Genomic DNA, 14,240 nt, shown 5'->3' with positions numbered 1-14,240 from the left:
TAAGACAGAAAATTGGCTCCGGTTTCAAGCCGTGAGTTGCAGTCCCACAGGAGCCAAGCACAACATCAGTGGAGCAAGTAGAATATTAAACAGGAGCAGGGACTCCGGGGCCGGAGCCAGGCTGTGTGAGCTCTCCATCCAGTCCCATGGCCGCGAGAGAGCGAAAGAGGGAGAGAGAGAGAACTTTCTGAAAGAGGCAGGCAAACCGCATCACAATGCACTTTCTACACTAATTCACCTACACTTTGGCACAAAAGCCAGGCGCCTCCCCCATCTTCCCCTGCTCTCTCCAAGAAACAAGATTTTTTGTTTTCTTTCCATATATTTCTCAAGTCAGGACCGCTGCAGGAAGACAACAGGATCCTCCAAATTCGGGCAGGGTGGGGGAGGCAGAAGTTGGAAAGGGAATGGATAGCCAGCAGCATGTTACAAATTAAAGTCTGTCTGGACAAGATTGATGAAGCAGGAGGTCAAGACTTAGAACAATAAGAAACAAGAAATATTCGAGACTGGTTGGAGAAGCCCCTTGCTGTTTCAACTGAGTGAGAGGAGGAATTGCAGTTGCACATAGCACTGGGGCCAAAAGCGAAGGACCACCTTTTTGAAATTCCCAGATACAAATGGTTAACAGATCAAGCCTTGCAATATTTCCACGGGCTTCTGGATGAAAAATGTGGAAAGGATACTTAAGTGCTCCGGATTTAGCAGCCGGGCTCCTTAACCTATTCTGTTGTCTAGCAGACTGCAAAATTGTCATTTATCCATGGATTCTGTTGCATAACTCTGCATTTGGAAGCTATGCGTCTGAAATATATTCCTTTCTTTCTTAGGGAAGTCCATCCTCACTCAAACTGCCCCCAGCAAATTAGTCAGAGTTAAGCCCCTTTGAAATTGATGGGGCTTAAACTACTCACCACTAACTTGATCCACATTGATTTCAATAGGACTTAAGTAGCACTAAATTTCCTACAAGAGAGATCCACATGTTTTGGGGTTTACTATTTGTCTTACATAAATTTTAAATAAAGTCATACAAGGGAGCCAATTCATTAATGGTGAAAACAGAGACAACCACATTTGAAGCTGCAGTATCTCCCTCACTGAACCAATTATTGCTGTGTGACTGTGACCCCATTTGTGAAGTGGCTAGATCCACACACTCTCTCTAAAACACTGCTGTTGAATGCAAAGGTTTTTTTCATGATGGTCAGTCTTCAAAGCTGACTTGAGTACATCCATTTTGGTAGAGTAAAAGCAGTATAGCTTTTCAAACACAAACCACAGAATCACAGAACTGGAGAGGGACCATGAGGATCACCTAGTCCAACCCCACGGCAACGCAGGAATCTTTCACCCAATGTGAGGCTTGAACCCACAACCCAGAGATTAAGAGTCTCATGCTCTACCGACTGAGCTATAGTGAACATCATAAAGAAGAGTGGAGTCCAGATGGATAAATGCATAGAAACCTATTTTACTTCATACATGCATTGCCCTTGCTGCATCAAGCCTAATAAAGATCTTATGCCTTGCATTACAGCTCTCTAGCACAAAGGGCACAAATGGCGCTGTGGTTTAAACTACTGAAGCTTTTGGGCTTGCTGATCGTAAGATCAGCAGTTCAAATCCAAGTGACAGGCTGCCAATCTAGCAGTTTGAAAGCATACCAGCACAAGTGGATAAATAGATACTGCTGCAGTGGGAAGGTAAATTGTGTTTCCATGTGCTCTGGCACTCATCACAGTGCTCAGTGCACCAGAAGCAGTTCAGTCATGCTGGCTACATGACCCAGAAAAGCTGTCCCTTGGCCTGAAAGTAGAGATGAGTGCTACATTCCATAGTTAAATTTGACTGGACTTAACCATCCTGGGGTCCTTTACCTTTTTTACCTCTCAAGCACACACATTTTGTAGGCAACACACTGAGAATCCATTCCTCTAAACTATTGATTGCTTCTGTAACTTGGCGCATTCCTATGCATGAAGTAAGTCCTACTGAATTCAATGGGACTTCTTCCCAGTAAATGTGCATGGTACTGCAGCCTTACTGAGGAGGTGAAAGAGAAATATTATGGAAGATTGCAAAAGGTGGTATTCAGAAATACCGGGGGTGGGTGTTACAATAACTTTTTGCATACAGTAGCTTTTTGCACACATAGATTAATCCAAAACAGTGGAGAGTTTCGGAATCTATACATGTTAGAACACCTCTGCTGCTCCAATGCTTCCGGCTTTTTAGTTCTTTGCTAAGTAAACACTGAGAAATCTTCAGTGCCAAACTTTGCTCAATTCGTTACATTTATCTTTGTTGTAATTTTTTTGCAGTCTGAAGATTGTTGTCACATATCAATTTGCTGTTGTGCATACTGTCCCACTTTATCATACTAACTTACACAGAGTGCCATGTTGTTCCTAAGGAAGAGTTTTTAGAAGCCAGCATGAACTACTTAAATTTCTACTAGGTAGAAAATTCACATCGCAATCAATGCATGCTCATTCATAAGCAAGCAAGGCCTTTTCATTTCACTGGGACTTCCTCCCAATTAAGGGTACAGAATGTTGTGCATCCAAGAAACCAATTCTTATTTCCAGGAGTGTCTACAACCACTACTGATTTCACACACAAAAACCACCAGAAAATATTATTTTAATTGCCCACTGCTAAAGGCTGCTGCATGAACAAATGCAGAAGATTGAGCACTAGATTCCCAGGGCAACTCCACACGTTTTTCTAACCTGTCTTCTGAGCAGTGAAACAGCAGCAGCTCTTTGCATGGCTGATTAGCAAAACCCCCAACTTAACATACTTCAGTTGCACTGCACAAATTCTCTTGCTTTGTTTGGCTAGTGCCAGAAAGGGAGAGGTCCCAGAGACTGTCCATATATCAGCTATTCCAAAAAGCTTTTCAGCAACAAGTGCTGGCGTGCCAAACCAGTGAGCAGAACCTGATCTTAGATCCTTATGTCAAACTTACCTAAAAATAAGCCTGCAAGGGGTTTTGCCCAGGAAACAGGGCAGAGCTGGAAGGCCCAGTCCCATTTGCAAATACATTGCAATTTTGGAAGCGCAAGTCACTGCTTGCGCCATTCAAGTTACCAAAGTGTCATGGAATCAGAAGGCAACCTTGAACCACCATACCGCAACACATTTAATACATTATTGCAAATAAGTCTTCTCATGACTGTGCCTGGTGGATCAAATACTATAGTTATGAAATAATTGTAGTAAAGTGTCATGATTTGTTAAACCCCACACAGAACCCTTCTGGATCAGATGAAGAGCTTACTTGGTCCAGGACCAGGTTCCCACAATGGTCCACCAGATATTTCCAGGAAGCAGAACCTAAACTAAGAAATTGACCAGATTATATAATCATAGAGTTGGAAGGTATCGTGGGGGGTCATGTAGTCCAACCCCTGCAATGCAGGAATATTTCTGCTCAACTTGAGGCTCAAACCCACAACCCTCAAATTAAGAGTCTCACTCTCTACCAACTAAGCTATAGACATGTTTTTCAGCCATAAGATTCACAGTTATTCTTATATACTGTCAAAACACCTATTATTATGATTAAGTGTATTTGAACACAGCACCCGTATACTGAGAAAGTAAAGGGGTGCATTGAAAGATACTGTTGGGCAGCTGGGGTGCAGCTTTTTCCTCTTAGCCATGCCTAGGGACAATCACAGTCCACATACTTTGTTCTGCAGAATTCAGCAGACACCTTTGAAGACTAAGCCAACCCCTTCATCTGCCAATCAGTGGCCCACATTCTGTCTCTTGTTGGGATGCAGCATGGGATTAAATTTTAGGCTTTTAGGCATGTGACAAAGAAAGAGAATGATGGAAGCTACTTATTGCACCTAAAGATTTCCATTAGTGTGTCATATAGAAAGTTGTTATACGACATCAGCTCCATAGTTCTTGACATTTAGTTATTTACTGGTAATGCACCACTATCCTTCTTTGTAATGAAAGGGTGGGAAGTCAGTGCACTACATATTTTCTGCGAAGAAGTGTAACATAAAGCCTTGATTTGTGGCTAGATCCAGGCTTCAAAATCTGTTTGCAAAGCTTTGTGTGGTATGGAAACCAGACCATTTTTATTTTTTTATTTTTTATTAAATCCAGCTCTTAATCCTTAGGCTACCACAGATTTTCCCTGTTGCCAGCCGAATGCATGCATTAAGAGAACACCCTGAGGCACCCAAAGCAGCCTGAAGGTTAAAATGTCAGACTCCTCTTGCATTTATGCAGTTCTGCTCTGTAAGAGGCTACTATGCAGTGCTATACTGTTCCATTTGCTCACTATTCCTTCAGCAACTACTCCATTTTCACTCACTATTCCTTTGGAGTCATTATGATGCTAATGAGAGAACTGTAATGATGCCATTCACAATGTCAATGAAAAAGGGGTCTTTATGCATTTCTAGAATGCCACTAAAACAGAAGTTAAATTTAAAATGCTTGTTACAATAATGCTGCAAATCTGACTAAAATCCCTAAAGGCCAAAAAGTAAAGGTGGAAGCAATGCCTGGTATTGGCAGGGCCTCATTAGTTACCCTATATTCTGTGGAAACAGCATGTGGTATTGCTAATTCTGAAACTCTTTGATTTCTTAGTTGTATGAAGCCATTATGCTTACCTGTGCCTATAAGAAAATGCAATGAGATTTACATAGCTGGATGGAAGAATATTTATTTGTAACAGTTTGACAGTTCTAGTCATTAATTTATTTTATTTCAAATTTGTAATCTTCCTCCCAGCCCACTAGGACCCTAAAGCCAGCTGCAGACTCAAATGCTTTAAAATATGATCAACAAAACATAATGGTGATGCATCATTTTATTAGGTGGCATACAGTTGGGTACCATGTGAGATAGTGTCTTCACAAAATAAGAAGCTGGTGAGAGAAAGGCAGAGATGGACAGCATTCGAAACTCCCATTGTTCTAGGCGCGTTTTGCAACAGGGAATTTCATTAGCGTGAGCAGTTTCTGAGTTCTGGGCACAGTACTGTGCCTAAGATTTCAGAATAAAACTGAAGAGTGGAAGGAAAGGAGGAGCTTTTTCTGCCTCCCCACTTCTAGCTACTCTCTGAAGACTGGAGAAGAGACTCTCTTAAGAATATTAGGGGGGTGGGCAGGGGACGGACTGGACCATGTGAAAAATGTACATGATATTTTAGCTGCTCATTTTCAGCTTTGTATTCTTGTTATTTAAAAAAGCACGCCTAGACATTCCATTATTTCGTCTGTAACCTAGGTTTAAGGTGCCATTCAGCTCCTAACTTTCATATCTCAGTTTCTAACACTGAGGATGGATTATAACCTTACTCATCCAAGTGGTCTGGAAACGATCCACAATGTCTGGATGATTAGAAATGTGGGTTTGTGGGATTAGTCACTGAATAATCAAAGATAATTGTGCTGAATTCTGAAAACTATGTATAGTAGGTGTTGTTGTTTTTTAAGCAGGGAGGGTCTTCTCAATTCATTTAGAGTTGGGGGGTTGGGTATCACATCCACACTATATATTTAAAACACATGGCTTCCCCCAGAGAATCCTGGGAACAGTAGTATATCCCCCACAGAGCTATTATTCCAAGCATTCTTAACTACAGTTCCCTGTATTCTTTGAGAGAAGCCAATTGCTTTAAGCATGTGGTGCAGATGTGACCTCTCATTTTTTGCATGTTTACAGTACACATCATGACTAATGAGGAGCACTATAAGGTACAAAACTGTGATGCTGCGCAAAACGGTACATTCTGCAGCAATGGGAAAGTGTATCTAGCTATGTGCCTTTGTCCATCTACAAGGAGGCACTCCAGACTGCCACTTAAATTGACACAGGGCCTGTACTGAATAGATTCAAACTGAAGCTAGTTACTAGTAGGTGCTTCAGCCTTCTATTTTAGGCATAAAGGAAAGGAGACAATTGTCTTGCATCACCCAGTCCACCAGACACACGCTTACACACTCTAGCACCCTAAAGACTAGCAGAATTTATTACGGCATACCGCTGTGGGTTAAACCACAGAGCCCAGGGCTTGCCAGTCAGAAGGTCAGCAGTTTGAATCCCCGCGACAGGGTGAGCTCCTGTTGCTTGGTCCCTGCTCCTGCCAACCTAGCAGTTTGAAAGCATGAAGTGCAAGTAGATAAATAGGTACTGCTCCGATGGGAAGGTAAATGGCATTTCCATGCGCTGCTCTGGTTCGCCAGCAGCAGCTTAGTCATGCTGGCCACATGACCCAGAAGTTGTACGCTGGCTCCCTCGGCCAGTAAAGCAAGATGAGTGCCACAACCCCAGAGTCATCCGCGACTGGACCTAACGGTCAAGGGTACCTTACTTTTACCTTGCATGTGGTAAAGTTGGCTTTTATCCAAAAAGTATATACCGGGCATTTGCCATAATAAATCTGTTAGTCTTTAAAGTGTCACAAGAGTCCAGGGATGCTTATATCTTACATGTTAGTTTGTTCTTGGTACCTTGATTTCCTTTTAGCAGGTACTTGAGCTCACTTTCCTGGGTTGCCATTTCTACTTGTGCACCACTGTACCATCACAACGGAAGAAGCTGTGTCTGATGTAACTATTTACAATCTGTATGAAATCTGAGAATCCTGGTATTATTATATTTCCTCCTGAATTCAGGCACTTCAGGAATGGTGTGGCATCCACTATGAACAATAAAAAGACATGATCAATTTGGCTATTCATTGCAGGAAACTGCTTTCAGGCAAGGGTTTTACTTGATCTCACATCCAATGTATTATGCGATTCAACATGAATGTAGAATTTTGCAGTGATTTCAGAACCACACCTTCTGAGGATCTCAGCTTTTGTTTTGTTTTTTAAATCTGCCATTTGTATCTTTGGAGATAGGATGAAGAATGTAGGGTCAATGCATGGTTCATTGTCAGAAGAAGCCAATGTGAGGAGGGGTAATCAGAACCACTGAAGTTCTGTGCCCCCAAATCCTCTTCGTAGACACAGTCCAGAAGCCTATTCAGGAGAATTAGCAAGATCAAACTTTGCCTGTACTCCTGGCATAGATTAGCCACCAGAGAGACCAAGGCTGTTTTGATGAAGAATGTGGGCCCAAAGCCAGACTGAAATGGATCCAGATAATCAGTCTCATCTGAGTGCCTGGATTGTATGGCAACTCAAGCACATTGCCTGAGAAAAGAAGATTTGCTAACAGCCAAAAGTCACTCAAATCCTTGAGGTCCAAAGTAGGGGTATTTAAAAGTGGTCTCATCACTAATCACTTCAAGGTAGCCAGGTAACCCCCTCTTTCAAGGAGACACAAGTCATTAATTACCTCCTAGACTTAGCCAGTGATCTCTCCTGCTACATGTTAGTTAGCTGTGGTCTAAACCACTGAGCCTCTTGGGATTGCCGATCAGAAGGTCAGCGGTTTGAATCCCCACAACAGAGTGAGCTCCTGTTGCTCTGTCGCAGCTCCTGCCAACCTAGCAGTTCAAAAGCACGCCAGAGCAAGTAGATAAATAGGTACCACTGCGGTGGGAAGGTAAATGGCATTTCTGTGTGCTCTGGCTTCTGTCACGGTGTTCCATTGCACCAGAAGCAGTTTAGTCATGCTGGCCACATGACCCGGAAAGCTGTCTATGGACAAATGACAGCTCCCTTGGCCTGAAAGCGAGATGAGTGCCTCAACCCCATAGTCTCCTTTGACTGGACATAACCGCCCAGGGGTCCTTTACCTTAACCTAGTCAGTAAGGGAAAGGTTGAGAACACAAGTGATTGGCCAAGTACCTCCCCCCCCCCCCCGCATCTTCAGGCCTAAACAATAAATTCATCCAACAAATCAGGACTATACACTGTACTGGAGATGTCCATAGGATGGATTAAAGGAAAGTAGCATCCAAGTCAAGATGAACATGAGCAACTTTTACCTTTGAAGTCAGAGAGGGACCACTTACATCACTTTGCAATGCAAAGTGGAAAAAGCCCTGAACCACTTGGAAAACTTAACTGGATGGCACTGCAATGGAGGCTGAAAGGTGTTGCTTCTTGGCTTTTATCATCACAATAGAACAAGCTCCAAAATGAGCTCTTACCTGTGTTTGGTCAGACTCCAGTTCAAATTTTCTGTTACTGGCATTCGAGCCACCCCCCACCCCAAACTGCTTTGTAATAAATAATAAATTGGGATGAATAAATCAGGAAGATGAACAGGCTCTGGTTAACGAGAAAGATTGCTTAGGAAAGATTGTGTCAATTGCCAGGGTCACCTCCATATCCCACAGAGAGAGTTAGGCTTTGACAGTACCAGGCATGCTAACTGGGAACTCCCTGGTGGTTTTAAGCAATTGATCTGAATCCATCAATCTCTGGGGGCAGACCCTCCTAATAGGTCTATCTATGTATAACAGAATGGTCAGCAGGAAGTGAACTGACAATTACATCTTCCATTTTCAGATCACCAGTCTTCCTAACCAGTTGAGAACACCATGTCTAGAGTGTCACCCACAAGAAACATTAAGCCAATGACACGTTAGAACAGCCCCATGGTTGTCAAGTGGCAGTAACAAAAGCATGGTAAGAGAGGGAAAATAGTGGATATGAAATGTTTGTCAAATCCTTGTGTTTACAGTAGTTATAAAACAATAATTAAAAAATGCAGGTTGCCCTTCCAAGTGCATTTTGCAACAGAAATGTGTTTCATACGAGAAAGGTGGAAAATTAAAAGCTCTAGGTACAGTATTATTATGCACTAGCCCAAGTTTTAAAAAGTGAGAGGTGACTTCATTGTCTAGACCAGCCTGAAGAAGAGCAAGCTCACCCTTTAGTTAGTTTAAAGGCAGATGGCCCAATAGGAGGTGATAAAAGAACAAAGAGATGGAGGAAATGGTAAAGTGAAAGACGAAAGAAAGCAAGGCAAATGTAGACATATGTGAAAGATAAGTTACACAGGTTCTTTAGTTCTCCCATGTCAGTGCTGATCTGACTGGCAACATAATTATTACTCAATTCATTCCTGTTAAGTACTACTCTGGAAATGTAGATAACGACTGGATTACACTTGTATTATGTTCCAAAACCAGCATGAGGGTTAAAATCTAGTTCAAACATGGAATTACCAATCTAGTTGCCAACAGCTTCATGCTTCAATATCCTGGAGAAGAAGAAGAAAATAAACTACTGATCTTCTAAAGAAGTCCAGTGTGTCATTGTCTTCGTTCCCAGCCCCCCCGGCTGTTCATTTCCCCCACCCCAAAAAAAGAAATACAAATGATTCACTGGTTCCGTTGATGGTTTTAGTGCAAGAAAAAATATGAAGCCACTGAGTGAGCTGTATGAGCATATAAACCTCTCTGGAAGAGAAGTGTTTAACACCATCTTTCGCTATTTATGAAATTATGTTACTTAATATTTTAAATTTACAAGTACTGTGCTAGCATTCATTCAGATAAAGCAGCTATGCTTCCCCCCAAAAACAACAACAACCAAAAACACATTTCGGGCTAAATATTGTTCTATTTTGAATATTTGCATATCTCAGATCCCCTACCCCCCACCTCATCCCATATATGGAACTGCATTATATGAATCCAGCCAATGTTGCTTTTACCTTCAGTGTTCTCCAGGTTCAAATACAAGTCCTTACATATTTTTTTCTGGACATCAAAGGAACTGGATCTGAGGGGTCACACATGTGAAACATACACTACTACTTTTTTCATCTTATACCATAGATGCCTTGAAACTATTTTCTTGAGGCTATCATTTTGTTTAACTGAGAAAACAAATCATTCTGGGGTGTTTTTTGGTTTTCTTTTTTTCTTTTTTAAAAGAACCTGCATTTTGTGTTTCTAGTATTCCAAAGTATGGCCTCAGGATCTCATTACTACTCTTCTGGGATCCCTAGAAACAGCTGTTTTAAATAGCTTGATTTCCTGCACTTTCTTTTTAAAATGTTGGGGGGGTTAATTAAGTGATAATTAAGCAATGGGCTGAACTAATTGGTATCACTCCCATTCAGTTTTCTTAGAAACTACCATTAGGAAAAGATATAACATCAATAATCATAAGAAATAGATTGTGTGTGTGTGTGTTTTAGTTTTACATCAGGAAAGAGAGACAGGGCAAGCATTAAGAAGATTGCTCTTTATAAATCACTCTAGTTTTTCAATACAACATTGGTATCTAGTATTTACTTCCTTGCTGAAGGTGGAATAGAAAAGTCACCTCTTTATGATAGTTTGGAACATGAATTAATTTACATTATGAAGATTTTTGCAAATGCATTGTATCTAGGAAGCTGGGCTCCATTTGGTTTATGGTATGGTGAGATATTAGCCAAGAGCCTGTCAGTACTTTGAGAACAGTAAGTTGCTTATAGATCTCTAAGACTGTTAACAAAGCCTCAAGTGCTGATTGCCTCACTTTAACAGCCATACTAATGGCAATGCTGATATTTTTTAGATTCAGTATGCTCTTTTGAGTTCAGATTTTTAAAAGCATTCTGTTTACCACTTACATGTTCTTGGATTAATTTGTGACCAGATAATCCTAGATTCCCCCTGCTTCTACACTTCATGGACCCAAAGTTGCATGGATGACTAATCTTCATGTAACATTTTCACGTGGAGGTATTTCTAGCAATGTGCTTGAAGTCTATAAAAACACAGAACATTTATGTGGGAAACAGTCCTAAGATAACCTAACCTGCAAAACAACTGCATATCAAGTGGGAGAAAAGTTCTAGCTGTTATATAGTGCATCTTAAGTTTTCACATCGCTGTAATTAATACGTATTGTTATTGTGCTGGAACGGTATAAAACTTAAAGAAATTGGGTCAAGGAACTCTGAGTGGGTTGACAAAGCAAACCACTCCTCTTAACAAAGACCTCTAAAATCACAAGATGGTTCTCTTGATTCTTTAATTATTCTTTTAAAAAGAACTACCAATTAAGGTTGCCTTTCCAACTGACTCTGAACCCTAATGCAGCAGTACACAAATGTCACTGGTACAATAAATTAGATGTTTTATGGGTTAATTACATTGCCGCCTTCTCTTCTGTCCACTGAATAATGCAAACAAAACCAAAATAAGTGTTTTGAAGCAAAAAGCAAGTTGTCTTCACTGTAGCCTGTGCTACTTTCCATGAAGTTTAAGAGCTATTATTATACTTTTACAAGAATCCTTCTAAGGGAAATAAACACCAAAGGTAGGATTCCAAGGAAATGACTCACAAATATTGGCAACAGGCTTCCAAAATTGAATCCAGTCTTTGCAAAAGTCTGCAGCAGCTCACTAACCCTTCCTAGTTCAAAGTAGGCACTGCAAATGAAAATAGGAGCTGCTGAAGTGACTTTTTAATGTTCCCACTTCTGTATTCCCCACCCTCCAACTCCCCACCTCAGGGGCTTTGCTTAAATTGCCGTTTTCAGCTCCAAGTTGGGATTTTTTTAAATGATTGAGTCATTGTGGCAACCGGGGAAAATGGGGATCGTTTATCTTCCTGCGCTGAAGCACTGCAGCAAAATATTGCCGATAAACACCTCCTCAAATTAGCGCGGACGAAAGGTGGACAGGGGAGGGGGGCTCAAGTAAAAAACCAGGTAAACACCCATAACCCTTGCATAGCTGCGCATGGGATGAATTAAGAAAAGTGATGCTTCCGAGTTTTCTTCCGCTCCGAATTTATTTACACGGCACAGTATTGGAGCTCCTTGCATTAGAGGAGGGGAAAACGGGGAAGGGATCGGGCAGCTGATACAGTCCACATTTTTGCTAGTGGACCAAATGAGCTCAGCGCCTTTCGCCTCCGGTACGCTGCCTTGCTTGTTTTTCCGTCACCTGCTTCAGAAATCCGCCTCTGAATGCAAACATCCAGCCCCTTGGCGCGTTTGCATTGGCCAGCTATTCTTCCCTCTATGGGATTCCTGCACAAACGGCGCATTCCAGCTGCAGATTTGTACCAGACCACCATTCCCCACACCTGGCCACGACTGTTACCCACCCCCCAAACCCCATTGAAGGCTTTGCCCCCCCCAAGAGTTTTACCCAGCACATAAAATGGGTTCGCCTCCATACATCCCTGCTGGAGGAATTCAGTTTGTGGTATTGGTGTGTGTTCACACGTGCATCGGGGAGGCAAGATACACGTGTATCTTAATCACTGCACACAGACACACACCCCCCCTCTAGCCATGACAGGCTCTGCCAGCCAGTCACAGAGAGCCTGAGGGGAGCAACTCCTCGGCAGCTCTCTCTCCACCCCCCCCACCCCCCGGGATCCTGCTCATTGTATCCGCCCTGGAGCATAAAGAGCCATCAGGAGGAGGATGCTTCAAGGGAGGGCTGGCGAAGGGGCGCCTTGTCATTACAACTCAAGTGGCCCGGTTATTTATAACCCCGCGGAAAGAGTCGCGAGCTTCTCCCTAATGGAGAGCTTGGCACGGCGCGCGCGCGCGCTCTGGCGAAGGAGGGAGAGAGGGCGGGAGGCGGGAGGGAGCGGCGAGGGCAGAGGAGGCGGAGGAGGAGAGCGGCTGGTTTCCCGCTACTTTCACCCTTCCTCAAAAGACGAGAGGCTGCCAGCTCCCGCCGCCGCCGCCGCCGCCGCCTCCACCACCACCACCATCACCCCTTTCTCCCCGCCCTCACCCCCCGGGCAGAAGCTGGGGAAGAGGTCGCCACGGCGCTGGCTGCAGGGAAGAGGCAGCTCGCCTCCCAAGGTGGAGACCCCACACAAACACACGCCGGTCACCTCAGTATCTGCCTCTCTCCCCCCCCCCCTCCGGCCGCCCCACCTTCCCCTCAGGAAAAGGGCGCCAGAGCCACAGCCGCTGCGTCATGTCCCTCCTTCAGGCGGTCACTTTTGAGCCTCAGCTTACTCCTCTTCCTCAAGCGGCTTGGAGGGTCTCTCTCTCTCCCTCCCTCTCCCCTTTTCTCTCACACACAGCCTTCCCCGCCTCAGCTGCCTCCTCCTCCTCCTCCTCCTCCTCCATCTCCCCCCCCCCCGTCCAAGGCAGCGCCTGAAGAGCCATCCCTGCGCTGGGAGAGAGAGCGCCAGCGCCGCCGGAGCGAAAGCGGAGTCCATCTCGGGGTCGCCCTTTTAACCCTGGGCGGCAGTAGCAGCGTCCCCCGCCGCCCCAGCCCCTTCCCCCCTCCTCGTCCTCCTCGCCAGACGCGCTTCGGGGGCCACGCCGGCCGCTTCACCCCTCGACCCAGACCGCAACACCTTCTCCTTACCCCGCGGCTCTTTGCGTGGCTTGGGAGCAGCGGCTGCGGCTGCGCTTGCCTCGCTCCAGGTCCCGCCGGCGGCCCCTCTCAGGCTTTGCCCTCAGTGCCCGCTGCTGCTCCTGAGGGTGCGAGGGCTGCCTCCTCCCTCCCGCCCTCGCTATAGTGTGTGCAGGCGGCTGTTGTGGTGGATGATAATGAAGAGAGAGAGAGAGGCTCGCTCCCAAAGCGAAGGAGCGCGTGAAACCAGTCAGTCCTGTTTCTGCACATTCATGCCCCCCTGAATGAATAGTAAAAGATTGTGTGTGTGTGTGTGTGTGTACACGCTTATACTGTATGTTGTGTGCGCGCGCGCGTATATATATATCTATATTATGTGTTCTCCTCAGGATGCCCCCAGGGTTAGAAGAGGAATAGGAGAGACGCGAGAGAGGCGCTGGAACTGGCTGGCTGGCTAAGCAAAGCGGATAGAGAGAGAGTGTGAGGGAACCTTTCCCCGCCTCAAGAAAACCTTTAATAAAAATTATATAATATAAAACCCTCTTTCTCTCTCTCTCGCCTTCCTCCGCTCCGTGTCCAGCTAAGGCGAAAGGGCAGCCACCTTTCCCTCCCCCCCCCTCACGCCATCCCCCCTCAGGTTAAGACCCCCTCAGTCAGCCTCTGTCGCCCCCTTTTCCCTCTGAATGGCTCCTCCTGCCACACATGGGCTGCGGGCTTAATTTGCTCTCTCCTCAAGGAGGCCATTGTTGTTTAGGGGGAGAGCCTGGCGTTTCCCGCCCTGCCGCCCTTTCATCCTCCCCGAGCCAGCGCGCCATTGATAGGAAACAGATGAGGCGCTGCTGCGAGGCCAGGCAGGAGGAGGCCAGGTGCCGCGATCTGGAGGAGGAGGAGAGCTCGAGGCTGCCGTTGCGTCTGCCTGTGAGGCAGCAGGAGACCTTTCGACGCCAGATGCTGAGGGAGACCCTTCATGCCCTGCTTTGTACCTTCCTGCACCATTGCCACTGCTCCCTGCTGGAGACTGGG

General features: G+C 44.8%; 1 protein-coding gene and 1 long non-coding RNA gene across 2 annotated transcripts in view; one reads left to right on the top strand and one right to left on the bottom strand.

The window, feature by feature from the left end:
• SERTAD4 (SERTA domain containing 4) overlaps positions 1-13,407 on the bottom strand; it is a 31,395-nt gene extending 17,988 nt beyond the window's left edge. Inside the window, exon 1 of the mRNA XM_079968928.1 lies at positions 13,230-13,407. The gene's annotated coding sequence lies outside the window, so the exon portion shown is untranslated. The remainder of the gene's footprint in view (positions 1-13,229) is intronic.
• Positions 1-14,240, top strand: part of LOC307212094 — a 317,636-nt gene that overhangs the window by 270,477 nt on the left and 32,919 nt on the right. The gene's annotated exons all lie outside the window — the stretch shown is intronic.

Source organism: Podarcis cretensis (assembly GCF_951804945.1).
Source record: "Podarcis cretensis genome assembly, chromosome: 3".
NCBI lineage: Eukaryota > Metazoa > Chordata > Lepidosauria > Squamata > Lacertidae > Podarcis > Podarcis cretensis.
Note: the sequence above shows the minus strand (reverse complement) of the source record. Positions and strands in the feature narration are given on the sequence as shown.